At 47.9% G+C, this 12694-nt stretch overlaps 1 long non-coding RNA gene across 2 annotated transcripts in view; it reads right to left on the bottom strand.

The window, feature by feature from the left end:
• Positions 1–7117: 7117 nt before the first annotated feature.
• The window catches only part of LOC148136484 (uncharacterized), a 45632-nt gene continuing 40055 nt past the window's right edge, over positions 7118–12694 (bottom strand). For both annotated transcript variants that reach the window (XR_015754438.1, XR_015754439.1), the window contains exon 4: positions 7118–7543. This is a non-coding gene — a long non-coding RNA (uncharacterized LOC148136484). The remainder of the gene's footprint in view (positions 7544–12694) is intronic.

Raw genomic sequence — 12694 nt, 5'->3', positions numbered from 1 at the left:
AGCTAGAAACTTTAGAGCAATGGCACAGCAAGATCCCAGGAATTTTATCTCTCAGCAACATCTAAACATTAAACATGTGAGCTGGAAGTTGATTTTTCAGGCCAGACCTTTTTGAAACCTTTACAAAATGAGGAGTTAGCTGATGAGGAGACTCACTGCCCGCAAAGATGGCATGATGGCAATTGATGCACAGCAAGATCCCATATGGAACAATGTAGCAGCAACCAGATCATTTGATTCCTTTCTTCTCTGCAATTCTAGTCAAGTGTTAATTAGATTAGATTAATTACAGTGTGGAAACAGGCCCTTCGGACCAACAAGTCGACACCGACCCTCCGAAGAGCAATCCACCCAGATCAATTCCCCTGTATTTGCCCCTTCACCGAACACTAAGGGCAATTTAGCATGGCCAATTCACCTAACCTGCATATTATTTGCTCTGATGCCAGAAACTAACATCACTGCTGTTCCACAATCTCAAATAGCTCTCCCTCTCTCTCCTCCTGTGGAAGGGGTATGGAACAAACTCTTGCAGCTGCAGCTTGCTTAGGTTTTGGATGCTAGAACACAGAGAAGAGGAGAACACAGAGCAGCACAGCACAGGAACAGGTCCTTCGACCCTCCAAGCCTGCGCCAACTCATTTTCTCCTTTCTTTCTAAAACTGTCTTCACTTACAGGATCCATATCCCTCTTTTCCCTTCCTAATCATGTATTTGTCCAGGTGTTTCTGAAAGCTGCTGTCGTGTCTGCTTCCACCACTTCCTCGGGCAACACATTGCAGGTACTCACCAACCTTTGTGTGAAAAACTTATCTCTCACATGTCTTTTAAATTGCTCCCCTCCCCCGTCCCTCGCACCTTGAACCTGTGACCCCCAGTAACTGTCCCCTTCAACCCTGGGAAAAAGCCTCATACTGTCCACTCTATCCATGCTATTAACAATCCAAGAAACCTTGATCAGGTCCCCCCTCAACCTCTTGCATTCCATTGAAAACAAGCGCAGTCTATCCAACCTTTCTTCACAGCTAAACTCCTCCCTACCAGGCAACAGCCAGGGTAGTCTTTTTCTGCACCCTCCCCAAAGCATCCACAACCTTCTGGTCATGTGGTGACCAGAACTGCACACAGTATCCCAAGTGTTGCCTCACTAAAGTTCTGTAAAGCTGCAGCATAACTTGTCAATCCTTATCCTCACTGCCCCTTCCAATGAAGGCAAGCATGTCATCAGCCTTTTTTCACTACCTTGTCTACCTGAGCTGGCATCTTCAGTGATCTGTGAACCTGCACACCCAGTTCGCTCTACATGTCAATACTCTTCAGGGTTTTGCCATTCACTATTCAATCTCCTAGTGCTTTGCAATGAACCAGACTCTATAAAAGATCTTAAAGTAAGGGAACCCTTAGGAAGTAGCGACCATAATATGGTAGATTCTGGATCAGTGGTGCTGGAAGATCACAGCAATTCAGGCAGCATCCGAGAACAGGCAAAATCGACGTTTCGGGCAAAAGCCCTTCATCAGGAATAAAAGCTTTTATTTAAAGGCAGAGAGCCTGAAGCGTGGAGAGATAAGCTAGAGGAGGGTGGGGGTGGGGAGACAGTGGCATAGAGTACAATAGGTCAGTGGGGAAGGAGATGAAGGTGATAGGTCAGGGAGGAGAGGGTGGAGTGGATAGGTGGAAAAGGAGCTGGGCAGGTCGGACAAGTCCGGACAGGTCAGGGGATCGAGTTGCTGGAGGTTAGAAGCTAGGATGAGGTGGGGGAAGGGGAAATGAGGAAACTGTTGAAATCCACATTGATGCCCTGGGGTTGAAGTGTTCCGAGGCGGAAGATGAGGCGTTCTTCCTCCAGGCATCTGGTGGTGAGGGAGCGGCGGTGGAGGAGGCCCAGCACCTCCATATCATCGGCAGAGTGGGAGGGGGAGTTGAAATGTTGAGCCACTGGGCGATTTGGTTGATTGGTGCGGGTGTCTCGGAGATGTTCCCTAAAGCGCTCTGCTAGGAGGCGCCCAGTCTCCCCAATGTAGAGGAGACCGCATCGGGAGCAACGGATACAATAGATGATATTAGTGGATGTGCAGGTAAAACTTTGATGGATGTGGAAAGCTCCTTTGGGGCCTTGGATAGAGGTGAGGGAGGAGGTGTGGGCGCAGGTTTTACAGTTCCTGCGGTGGCAGGGGAAAGTGCCAGGATGGGAGGGTGGGTCATAGGGGGGCGTGGACCTGACCAGGTAGTCACGGAGGGAACGGTCTTTGCGGAAGGCGGAGAGGGGTGGGGATGGAAATATATCCCTGGTGGTGGGGTCTGTTTGGAGGTGGCGGAAATGTCGGCGGATGATTTGGTTTATGCGAAGGTTGGTAGGGTGGAAGGTGAGCACCAGGGGCGTTCTGTCCTTGTTGCGGTTGGAGGGGTTGGGTCTGAGGGCGGAGGTGCGGGATGTGGATGAGATGCGTTGGAGGGCATCTTTAACCACGTGGGAAGGGAAATTGCGGTCTCTAAAGAAGGAGGCCATCTGGTGTGTTCTATGGTGGAACCGCTCCTCCTGGGAGCAGATACGGCGGAGGCGGAGGAATTGGGAATACGGGATAGCATTTTTGCAAGAGGTAGGGTGGGAAGAGGTGTAATCCAGGTAGCTGTGGGAGTCGGTGGGTTTGTAGAAGATGTCAGTGTCAAGTCGGTCGTCACTGATGGAGATGGAGAGGTCCAGGAAGGGGAGGGAGGTGTCAGAGATGGTCCAGGTAAATTTAAGGTCAGGGTGGAATGTGTTGGTGAAGTTGATGAATTGCTCAACTCCTCGCGGGAGCACGAGGTGGCGCCAATGCAGTCATCAATGGAAATGAAGAGGTCGAGGGCAGGTAATAGGCCAGCGCGGGGTGTCCAGGTGGATGCAGTGTGTTGGAGGTGGGTGAAGGGGTCCTTGGAAGGTGGGCGGGAGTCCTGATTATGAAAGTAAACTCGGAGGCGGAGGCGACGGAAGAAGTGTTCGATGTCACGGCGTGTATTAAATTCATTGATGCGTGGACGGAGGGGGACGAAGGTGAGTCCTTTGCTGAGGACTGATCGTTCGCCCTCAGTGAGGGGGAGGTCCGGGGGATGGTGAAAACTCGGCAGGGCTGGGAGCTGGTGTGGGTGTAGAGCTGGGAGTGGGGTCGGAGCCAGTACCTGGAGTGGGTGTGATGGTGGGGGGAATGGGGGTAGAGTCATGAGCAGGGGTAGTGTTCCCCTCGGGGTTCTGGGGGGTGGGGATAGTGACAGTGGGGTCTGTGGGGGGCGTGTCAGCAGAATGCAGGTGAGTGGCGCTGGTGGGGTCGGAAGTGGTAGCAGACACGGCAGTAGGGGTGGCGAAAGTCACTGAGCGTGTGGCATCGGCGATGATGTGAGGGCCGGAAGTGGCTGTGGGAGTGGCCATGATGGGGGCGGAAGTGACATCATCAATCAGCGTGGGGGTGGTAGCTGCATCAGCCGCATGGCTAATGGTGTTTCCGAGGCCAGGGGAATCTTCTGGAATGTTCAAGGAGCGCTGGTTATGGAGCTGGGTAGATAAAAGTTTGTTGTACTTACAGTTTTTGATGTTTGAGATGGAATTGAAATACTGTTTGTTGAGAGTATGAATTCTCCTGAGGATGTAGTACAGAGTGGGTCCTTTGCAAATCTGAGAGAGTGTGGCCCTCAGCTGAGGCAGGGCAGACTGTAGAGAGGTTAGGTACCGGCGCATTGCTGCAAGCGTGGAGCGGAGGATCTTGATGGAGAACTGTTGCTGGTGTTTTTGAATCTGTAATCTGTACTGTTTGTCCTGTTCGGGTCCGAACTCTGCTGGTTTAAAGGTGGTCCGGAGTCCGTGTGGGGTGAGTTGGTTACGGAGACAGGCACTGAGGAAGCAAATGTGGCTGTGATAGCGAGTTTGTTTCAGGACATGGTTGAAGAGCTTCAGGGCTGAGGAAATGACCTGGGAGTTGCAGTGAGAGAGAGACTCCCTGAGATTCTTGTAGAGAGAGGAGGAAAACTTCTTCAAGGCAGGCATCCTTGCAAGAGGATTCGCAGTAGGGTTAAAATCAATGAGGTAAAAACAATGACTGCAGATGCTGGAAACCAGATTCTGGATCAGCAATTCAGGCAGCATCCGAGGACAGGCAAAATCTGAAAGCTTCCTGATCAGATCTGGATTCAGGTAGATTACTTACAGCGTGGAAACAGGCCCTTCGGCCCAACAAGTCCACACCGACCCGCCAAAGCGCAACCCACCCAGACCCATTCCCCTACATTTATCCCTGCACCTAACACTACGGGCAATTTAGCATGGCCAATTCACCTGACCCGCACATTTTTTTTTGGACTGTGGGAGGAAACCGGAGCACCCGGAGGAAACCCATGCAGACACGGGGAGAATGTGCAAACTCCACACAGTCAGTCGCCTGAGGCGGGAATTGAACCCGGGTCTCTGGCTCTGTGAGGCAACAGTGCTAACCACTGTACCACCATGCCGCCCACTCTCTCCAGCCTTGTTTGTGTGTTGTATAGAGCCCTTTGATGAGTCCATCAGGAAGGATGTGACCTCGAGAAGGGTGACTATTCCAGGCAGAGAAGGCCAGCAGGTCAAAGCCTCCCCGTACATGGATGACGTCACCGTTTTCTGCTGGGACCCCCTGTCAGTGCACAGACTCATGAGCATCTTGGAAGAGTTCCAACTGGCCTCGGGAGCCAAGGAAAATCCAGGCAAGATGGAGGCCATGTTCTCTGGGAACTGGGCTGACTGATCCTCCATTCCCTTCACAGTCAGGACGCATTACCTGAAGGTGTTGGGGTGTGCATAAAATTTACAGAGGAGCGCAGTGAAGCAGACACGCTCCCTCCCCATTGTGGGTAAAAACCTAGTTACCAGGTGTGATATGTTGTTGGACATATCACAGGTATGACGCATTGCCCAAAACGACACTGTTTCAGTCACCCGAGGCATCTTCCACTTCATCAGGCAGCCTAAGATAGACCGTGTCTGCAGGGACTCCATGTACAAAACTCTGGGTAAGGTAGGTGATGGACATACCTACATCGCCCTCATCCTGATGGCCCCCTTTGTTTGCGGCTGCATCAAGCTGTGTGTAGACCCTCAGTACACAAACACCAAGTGTAACTACGTACTGAGGGTCTACCTGCCCCTGGTATTGGGAAGGATGGGACTGGCCTCGTTGCTGTGCAATGCTCCAGAGTCAGAGTCATGGAGCTGTTCCGTACGAAAACAGACCTTTCCGTCCCACTCGTCCATTTAGACCAAATATCCTCAATTAATCCAGTTCCATTTACTCGCATTTCGCCCATATCCCTCTAAACTCTTCCTATTCATGTATCCATCCAGCTGCCTTTTAAACGTAACTGTACAAGCATCCACCACTTCCTCTGGCAGCTCATTCCATTCAAACACCACTATCTGCGTGAAAAAGTTGCTCCTCAGATACCGTTCAAACCTTTCCCCTCTCCTTAAACCTACACCCCCAGTTCTGGAAACCCCCACACCAGGGAAAAGTCTTTAGCTCTTCACCCTATCCATGCCCCTCATAATTTTATAAACTTCTGTAAGGTCACCCCTCAACTTCTGATGCTCCAGGGAAAATAGCTGCAGTCTATTCAGCCTCTCCCTATAGCTCAAAACGCTCCAACCCTGGAAACCTCCTTGTAAATATTTTCTGAACCCTTTCAAGTTTCACAGCATCCTTGCTACAGCAGAAAGACCAGAAGTGAACACAGTATTCCAAACATGGCCTAACCAATGTCCTGTACAGCCACAACATGACCTCCCAACTCCTATACTCAATGCTCTGACCAATAAAGGAAAGCATACCAAATGCCTTCTTCACTATCCTATTAACCTGCAACTCCACTATCAAGGAACTATGAACCTGCACTCCAAAGTCGCTTTGTTCAGCAACACTCCCCGGACCATTCCGTTTAGTGTATAACTCCTACCCTGATTTGCCTTCCCAAGATGCAGCACCTCACATTTATCTAAATTAAACTCCATCTGCCACTCCTCAGCTCATTGACCCATCTGTTCGAGATCCTGTTGTACTCTGACGTAAGCTTCTTCGCTGTCCACTGCACCTCCAACTTTAGTATCACCTGCAACTTAGGAACAGTGCCTCTTATGTTCACTTCCAAGTCATTTATGTAATTGAACCCAGCACTGATCCTTGTGGGACACTGCTTATTGATAGGCCTCCAGACCTATCTGCCCACACCCTCTGTCTCCTCCCTTTGAGCCAATTCTGCACCGAAATGGCTAGTTCTCCCTCTGTTCCACATCATCTAACCTTGCTGACAGTCTACTATGAGGAACCTTCTCAAGTGCCTTACTGAAGTCCATATAGATCACGACCACCACTCTGCTTTTATCAATGTATTACTTTAATGGATGACTACATAAATTGATAACTGTCTTAATAGTCAAAATGTGAATTGATTTTTCTTTCTAAAATAAACATGTCACATAAGCTAAATTGTTGTGGCTCTTTTGAGACAACTATTTGAACAGTAAGCAACTAAAGATTCTCTGTAGTTTTCTTCTTGGACTCCATAATTCACTTGTTGCTACTCCCCTTAGGTACCAGTCCCTCTTCCCTTTTAAGAAGAAAGGTGATATCGAGTTTTATGATTTGTAGCTCAGATTGAGGTTCTGGATGTAGGTTTGCTCACTGAGATGGAAGGTTTGGTTTCAGACGTTTAGTCACCACACTAGGTAACATCATCAGTGACCTCCGGGTGAGGTGGTGTGGCCTGCTTTTTATTTATTTGGCTTTCCTTGGGTTGGTGGTGATGTTTCCTGTTCTCTTTCTCAGGATGGTGGATGGGGTCCAGGTCGATGTACTTGTTGATGGAGTTCCGGTTGGAGTGCTATGCTTCTGGAAATTCTCGGTGCCTGTCTCTGTTTGGCTTGTCTTGGGATGGAACTTTATTGCTGGAACAGCACAGCAGGTCAGGCAGCATCCAGGGAACAGGAGATTCGACGTTTCGGGCACAGGCCCTTCTTCAGGAATGAATTCATTCCTGAAGAAGGGCCTGTTCCCGAAACGTTGAATCTCCTGTTCCCTGGATGCTGCCTGACCTGCTGTGCTGTTCCAGCAATAAAGTTTCAACTTTGATCTCCAGCATCTGCAGACCTCACTTTCTTGTCTTGGGATGGATCTGTCGTCCCAGTTGAAGTGATGTCCTTCTTTTTCTGTGTGTGGGGATACTAGTGAGAGTGGGTCATGTCTTTTTGTGGAGAGTTGACGTTCATGTATCCTGGTGGCTCACTCTCGCTGCTGTCTTCTCATGCAGATGGGGAGGAGCGCCACTTTTAATGAAACAGCACGTCCATTCTGGGACAGGCCAGGCGGAGATATGTGTCGGGGTTCCTGGAGGCATGGCATTCCAATCAGAGCTCTGTTGGGTGCGTCGACTTGGATTCCATTTGCCGCCCCCAGGGGGGAGTGGGCGGTCGCCGGCCCATGGTAGCCTAAACGCACAAGTGGAGAGCGGGCTGTGCCACTGGTGCTTCATCTGGAGGCTGTGTTACCTAGTATGGTGGGGAGAAAATTGAGTTAATGTTTTGGTCTAGTGACCTTTCTTCAGGTTCTGAATGCTCAACCTCTTGTATCCCTGTCTGCCAAAAAAAGTTGCTACTCAGCCTAACCTCACTTTCCTGCTCCTGGCCTACAATGGAAATGTGCTGGAAAAGCACAGTAAATCAGACAGCATTTAAGCAGGCGAGTCGATGTTTCAGGCAAAAGCCCTTCATCAGGAATGTGAAGGGAATGGGGGTGCAGGAAGGTAGGTGGGAAGGCGATAGGTAGATGCAGGTGGGATGCAGTAATGATAGGTGGGGAGGGTGGACTGGATAGATAGGAAAGAAAATAGACAGGTAGGGCAGGTCAAGAGGGCAGTGTTGAGTTATAAGGTTGGATCTGAGATGAGGTCGGGGGGGAGGAGAGAGATTTTGGAAAGCAGTAAATTACAGTATTCCCAAGTACAAGTCTAACATTCTTTTCAAATTTGAGTTTCTAGCACCACTGCTTTCTCATACTAGAGCTGCACCACTTTGAGAGGGGAAAAAAACACTTGAATTCTTCCCTCCCTTAATCCTATTATGAGTGACCTTAGATCTAAGCTAACCAGTTACTTCCTGTTTTAATCAAAAAGGTTGAATCTATCCTATACCAAGTGCTCAATTTTATATAATCTTAACTTTACCCCCAGCTTTCATTCTTTTAAAGAAATCACCCACCAGTCTGAACTTCTCATAGCTAATTTTCCAGTCTGAATAATGTCCTTATACCACCTCTGATCTGCAATTGCATCCTATGTATCACTGGACGTTGGAGTGCATCTGGGAAAATTAACAAACAGTGAAATTCATAACTAATCTTTGAGGAACTGTTGGGCGAAGTTCACAGCACAGAATCTGATAAGTTAATTGTTGTTTTAAGTCTGTCCAAGAGAAAGGCTGCAGTAGTGAGGATAGTGGATTCTTTCTTGATTATATGTTTTTGGAGATAAGTCCCTTGATTAAACTCAAAATATAACCTGGGGCAGTGTTTGCAGAGGAATAAGACGGTGTTATTTTCTGGGTCTGTAGATTGTGAAGGAGCAAAAATGGCCTTTTGCAGTGATATGTACTTCTTGTCAGATGTGGGAGTTTAAAGAGAGTTTAAGGGTTACTGTGGATTATATCTGCTATAAATTCTGTTGGATGCGAAACTTATCAGATCGAGTGGATCGGTTGGAGAGACAGATAGAAGCGATGAGGAATTTGCAACAGCAATAGTATGTGATGGATGGCAGTTATAGAAAGGGGAGAAAGTCTCAGATACAGTCACACAGATGGGTTAACTCCAGGAAGGGTAAGAGAGGTAGGCAGCTCGTGCAGGAGTCTTTTGTGGATATACCCATTTCAAACAGGTAAGCTGTTTTGGAAAATGTAGGGGGTGGTGGATTCTCAGGGGAATATAGCATGAACAGCCAAGTTTCTGGTATTGAGACTGGCTCTAATACAACTAAGGGTATGTTGGCTTCCAAGTGATCAATTGTGTTAGGGGATTCTGTAGTCCGAGGTACAGACAGACATTTATGTGGCTAGCAGAGAAAAAGCAGAATGGTGTGTTGTTTCCCTGGTGCCAGGATCAAGGATGTCTCAGAGAGGGTGCAGAATGTTCTCACGGGGGAGAGGGGCCAGCAAGAGGTCATTGTCCACATTGGAACCAACAACATTGGAAGGGAAAAGGTTGAGACTCTGAAGGGAGATTACAGAGAGTTAGGCAGGAATTTAAAAAGGAGGTCCTCAAGGGTAGTAATATCTGGATTACTCCCAGTGCTATTAGCTAGTCAGGGCAGGAATAGGAAGCTAGAGCAGATGAATGCATGGCTGAGGAGCTGGTGTACGGGAGAAGGATTCACATTTTTGGATCATTGGAATCTCTTTTGGGGTAGAAGTGACCTGTACAAGAAGGACGGATTGCACCTAAATTGGAAGGGGACTAATATACTGGCAGGGAAAGTTGCTAGAACTGCTTGGGGGGATTTAAACTACTAAAATGGGGGGGGGGGGGACCCGGGGAGATAGTGAGGAAAGAGATCGATCTGAGACGGGTAGAGCTGAGAACAGAAGAGAGTCAAACAGTAGGGCAGGCAGGGACAAGGTAGGACGAATAAATTAAACTGCATTTATTTTAATGCAAGGGACCTAACAGGGAAGGCAGATGAACTCAGGGCATGGTTAGGAACATGGGACTGGGATCTCATAGCAATTACAGAAACATGGCTCAGGGATGAGCAGGACTGGCAGCTTAATGTTCCAGGATACAAATGCTTCAGGAAGGATAGAACGGGAGGTAAGTGGCAATTTTGATAAGGGATAGCATTACAGCTGTGCTGAGGGAGGATATTCCCAGAAATACATCCAGGGAAGTTATTTAGGTGGAACTGACAAATAAGGAAGGGATGATCACATTATTGGGATCTGTGGGAAGCTAGAGAAGTGATTGCTGGGCCTCTTGCTGAGATAATTGTATCATCGATAGTCACTGGTGAGATGCCGGAAGACTGGAGGTTGGCAAACGTGGTGCCACTGTTTAAGAAGGGCAGTAAAGACAAGCCAGGGAACTATAGACCGGTGAGCCTGACCTCGGTGGTGGGCAAGTTGTTGGAGGGAATCCTGAGGGACAGGATGTACACGTATTTGGAAAGGCAAGGACTGATTAGGGATAGTCAACATGGCTTTGTGCGTGGGAAATCATGTCTCACAAACTTGAATGAGGTTTTTGAAGAAGTAACAAAAAAGATTGATGAGGGCAGAGCAATAGATGTGATCTATATGGACCTTAGTAAGACGTTCAACAAGGTTCCCCGTGGGAGACTGATTAGTAAGGTTAGATCTCATGGAATACAAGGAGAACTAGCCATTTGGATACAGAACTGGTAGAAGGCAGAGGGTGGTGTTGGAGGGTTGTTTTTCAGGCTGGAGGCCTGTGACCAGTGGAGTGCCACAAGGATCGGTGCTGGGCCCTCTACCTTTTGTCATTTACATAAATGATTTAGATGCGAGCATAAGAGGTACAGTTAGTAAGTTTGCAGATGACACCAAAATTGGAGGTGTAGTGGACAGCGAAGAGGGTTACCTCAGATTACAACAGGATCTGGACCAGATGGGCCAATGGGCTGAGAAGTGGCAGATGAAGTTTAATTCAGATAAATGCGAAGTGCTGCATTTTGGGAAAGTAAATCTTAGCAGGACTTATACACTTAATGGTAAGGTCCTAGGGAGTGTTGCTGAACAAAGAGACCTTGAAGTGCAGGTTCATAGCTCCTTGAAAGTGGAGTCACAGGTAAATAGGATAGTGAGGAAGGCGTTTGGTATGTTTTCCTTTATTCGTCAGAGTACTGAGTATAGGAGTTGGAAGGTCATGTTGCAGCTTTACAGGACTTTGGTTTAGCCACTGTTGGAATATTGCGTGCAATTCTGGTCTCCTTCCTATCAGAAAGATGTTGTGTAACTTGAAAGGGTTCAGAAAAGATTTATAAGGATGTTGCCAGGGTTGGAGGATCTGAGCTGTCGGGAGATGCTGAACAGGCAGGGGCTGTTTTCCCTGGAGTAGAGGCTGAGGGGTGACCTTATAGAGGTTTACAAAATTATGAGGTGCATGGATAGGATAAATTGAGAAAGTCTTTTCCCTGATGTCGGGGAGTCCAGAACTAGGGGGCATAGGTTTAGGGTGAGAGGGGAAAGATATCAAAGAGACCTAAGGGGCAACTTTATCATGCAGAGGATGGTACATGTATGGAATGAGCTGCTAGAGGATGTAGTGGAGGCTCGTATAATTGCAATATTTAAGAGGCATTTGGACGGGTATATGAATAGGAAGGGTTTGGAGGGATATGGGCTGGGTGCTGTCAGTTGGGACTAGACTGGGTTGGGATATCTGGTCGGCAAGGACGGGTTGGACTGAAGGGTCTGTTTCCATGCTGTACACCTCTATGACTCTAACCGTCTTCAAAAATTCCTCTAAAAATCAAGTCAGTGTGACAGGAATTCCCATGCACAAAGCCATATCCCGAATCAGTTCTTGCTTTGCCCAATACATGCAAGTCCTGTCCCTCTGGATTCCCTCCAACAACCTTCCCACTACTGATGTCAGACAGTCTATAGTTCTCTGGATTTTCCTTCCCATCTACGTTAGCCAACCTCCAGTCTTCTGGCTCCTCACCTTTGGCTAACAATGATACTAATATCTCAGCAAGTGGCCCAGGAATTACTTCCCTAGCTTCCCACAGAGTTCTAGGGTACACCTGATCACGTCCTGGGTGCTCATCATCCTTATCATGATTTAAGACATCCAACACCTCCTCCCTCTGTAATGTGGACATTGTTCAAGATGTCGCCATTTATTTCTCCAATTCTCTGGTTTTTCATATCCTTTTCCAAAGTGAATACAGAAGCAAAATATTAATTTAAAATCTCCCCATCTCCTGCAATTCCACACATAGGCTGACCTTACAGGGGCCCTATTCTCTCCCTCGTTACTTCTTTGTTCTCAATGTTTGGTTAAAATCCCTTTGGATTCTTCTTAACCCGATTGCCAAAGCAATTCCCTTTTTGCCCTCCTGAATTCCCTCTTAAATATACTTGCACTGCCTTTATACTCTTCAAGGGATTCACTCAATCCCTGCTGTCTATTCCTGACATATGCTGCCTTCTTTTTTCGTGACTAAACCCTGACCTTCTCCAGTCCCCCAGCATCTATGTAGGGAGTGCGGGTCAGTTTATTAACCAGCTCCCTGGTTCTGACACTGGGCTCATGTGGTGAAAAACACAGGCAGGAGATACTTCAGAGGCAAAGGAAACTCCGATTCTATTAAAACATTGACAGGTAAATGAATATTTAGAAAAAAACAGTGCGATGCATCAAGTGAAATGCGGCTTGTCTGACTGTTATTAACTCTCCAGTTAACCCTTGCGCCCTGACTTGGTACAGTGGGGTTTGAATTACAAAGAGCTGTTAATTACTGAGTGAGAGGGTAAAAGAGAGAGAGAGAGTAAACACGAATCCACGGATCCTCTCATATTTCCCTTCCATGGGGACTGCCCTGCACTGTCAGGCTGGAAGCCCACCATTTCTCCCCTCTCTTACTGAGCTGGAACAGAGGGTCTTGATGACCTTCTGCTCGCCCCTGG

Source organism: Chiloscyllium plagiosum, unplaced genomic scaffold (assembly GCF_037043375.1).
Source record: "Chiloscyllium plagiosum isolate Xiang-an unplaced genomic scaffold, Cpla_swu_hap1 HiC_scaffold_45, whole genome shotgun sequence".
NCBI lineage: Eukaryota > Metazoa > Chordata > Chondrichthyes > Orectolobiformes > Hemiscylliidae > Chiloscyllium > Chiloscyllium plagiosum.
This window is presented reverse-complemented; position numbering and strand designations above follow the sequence as displayed.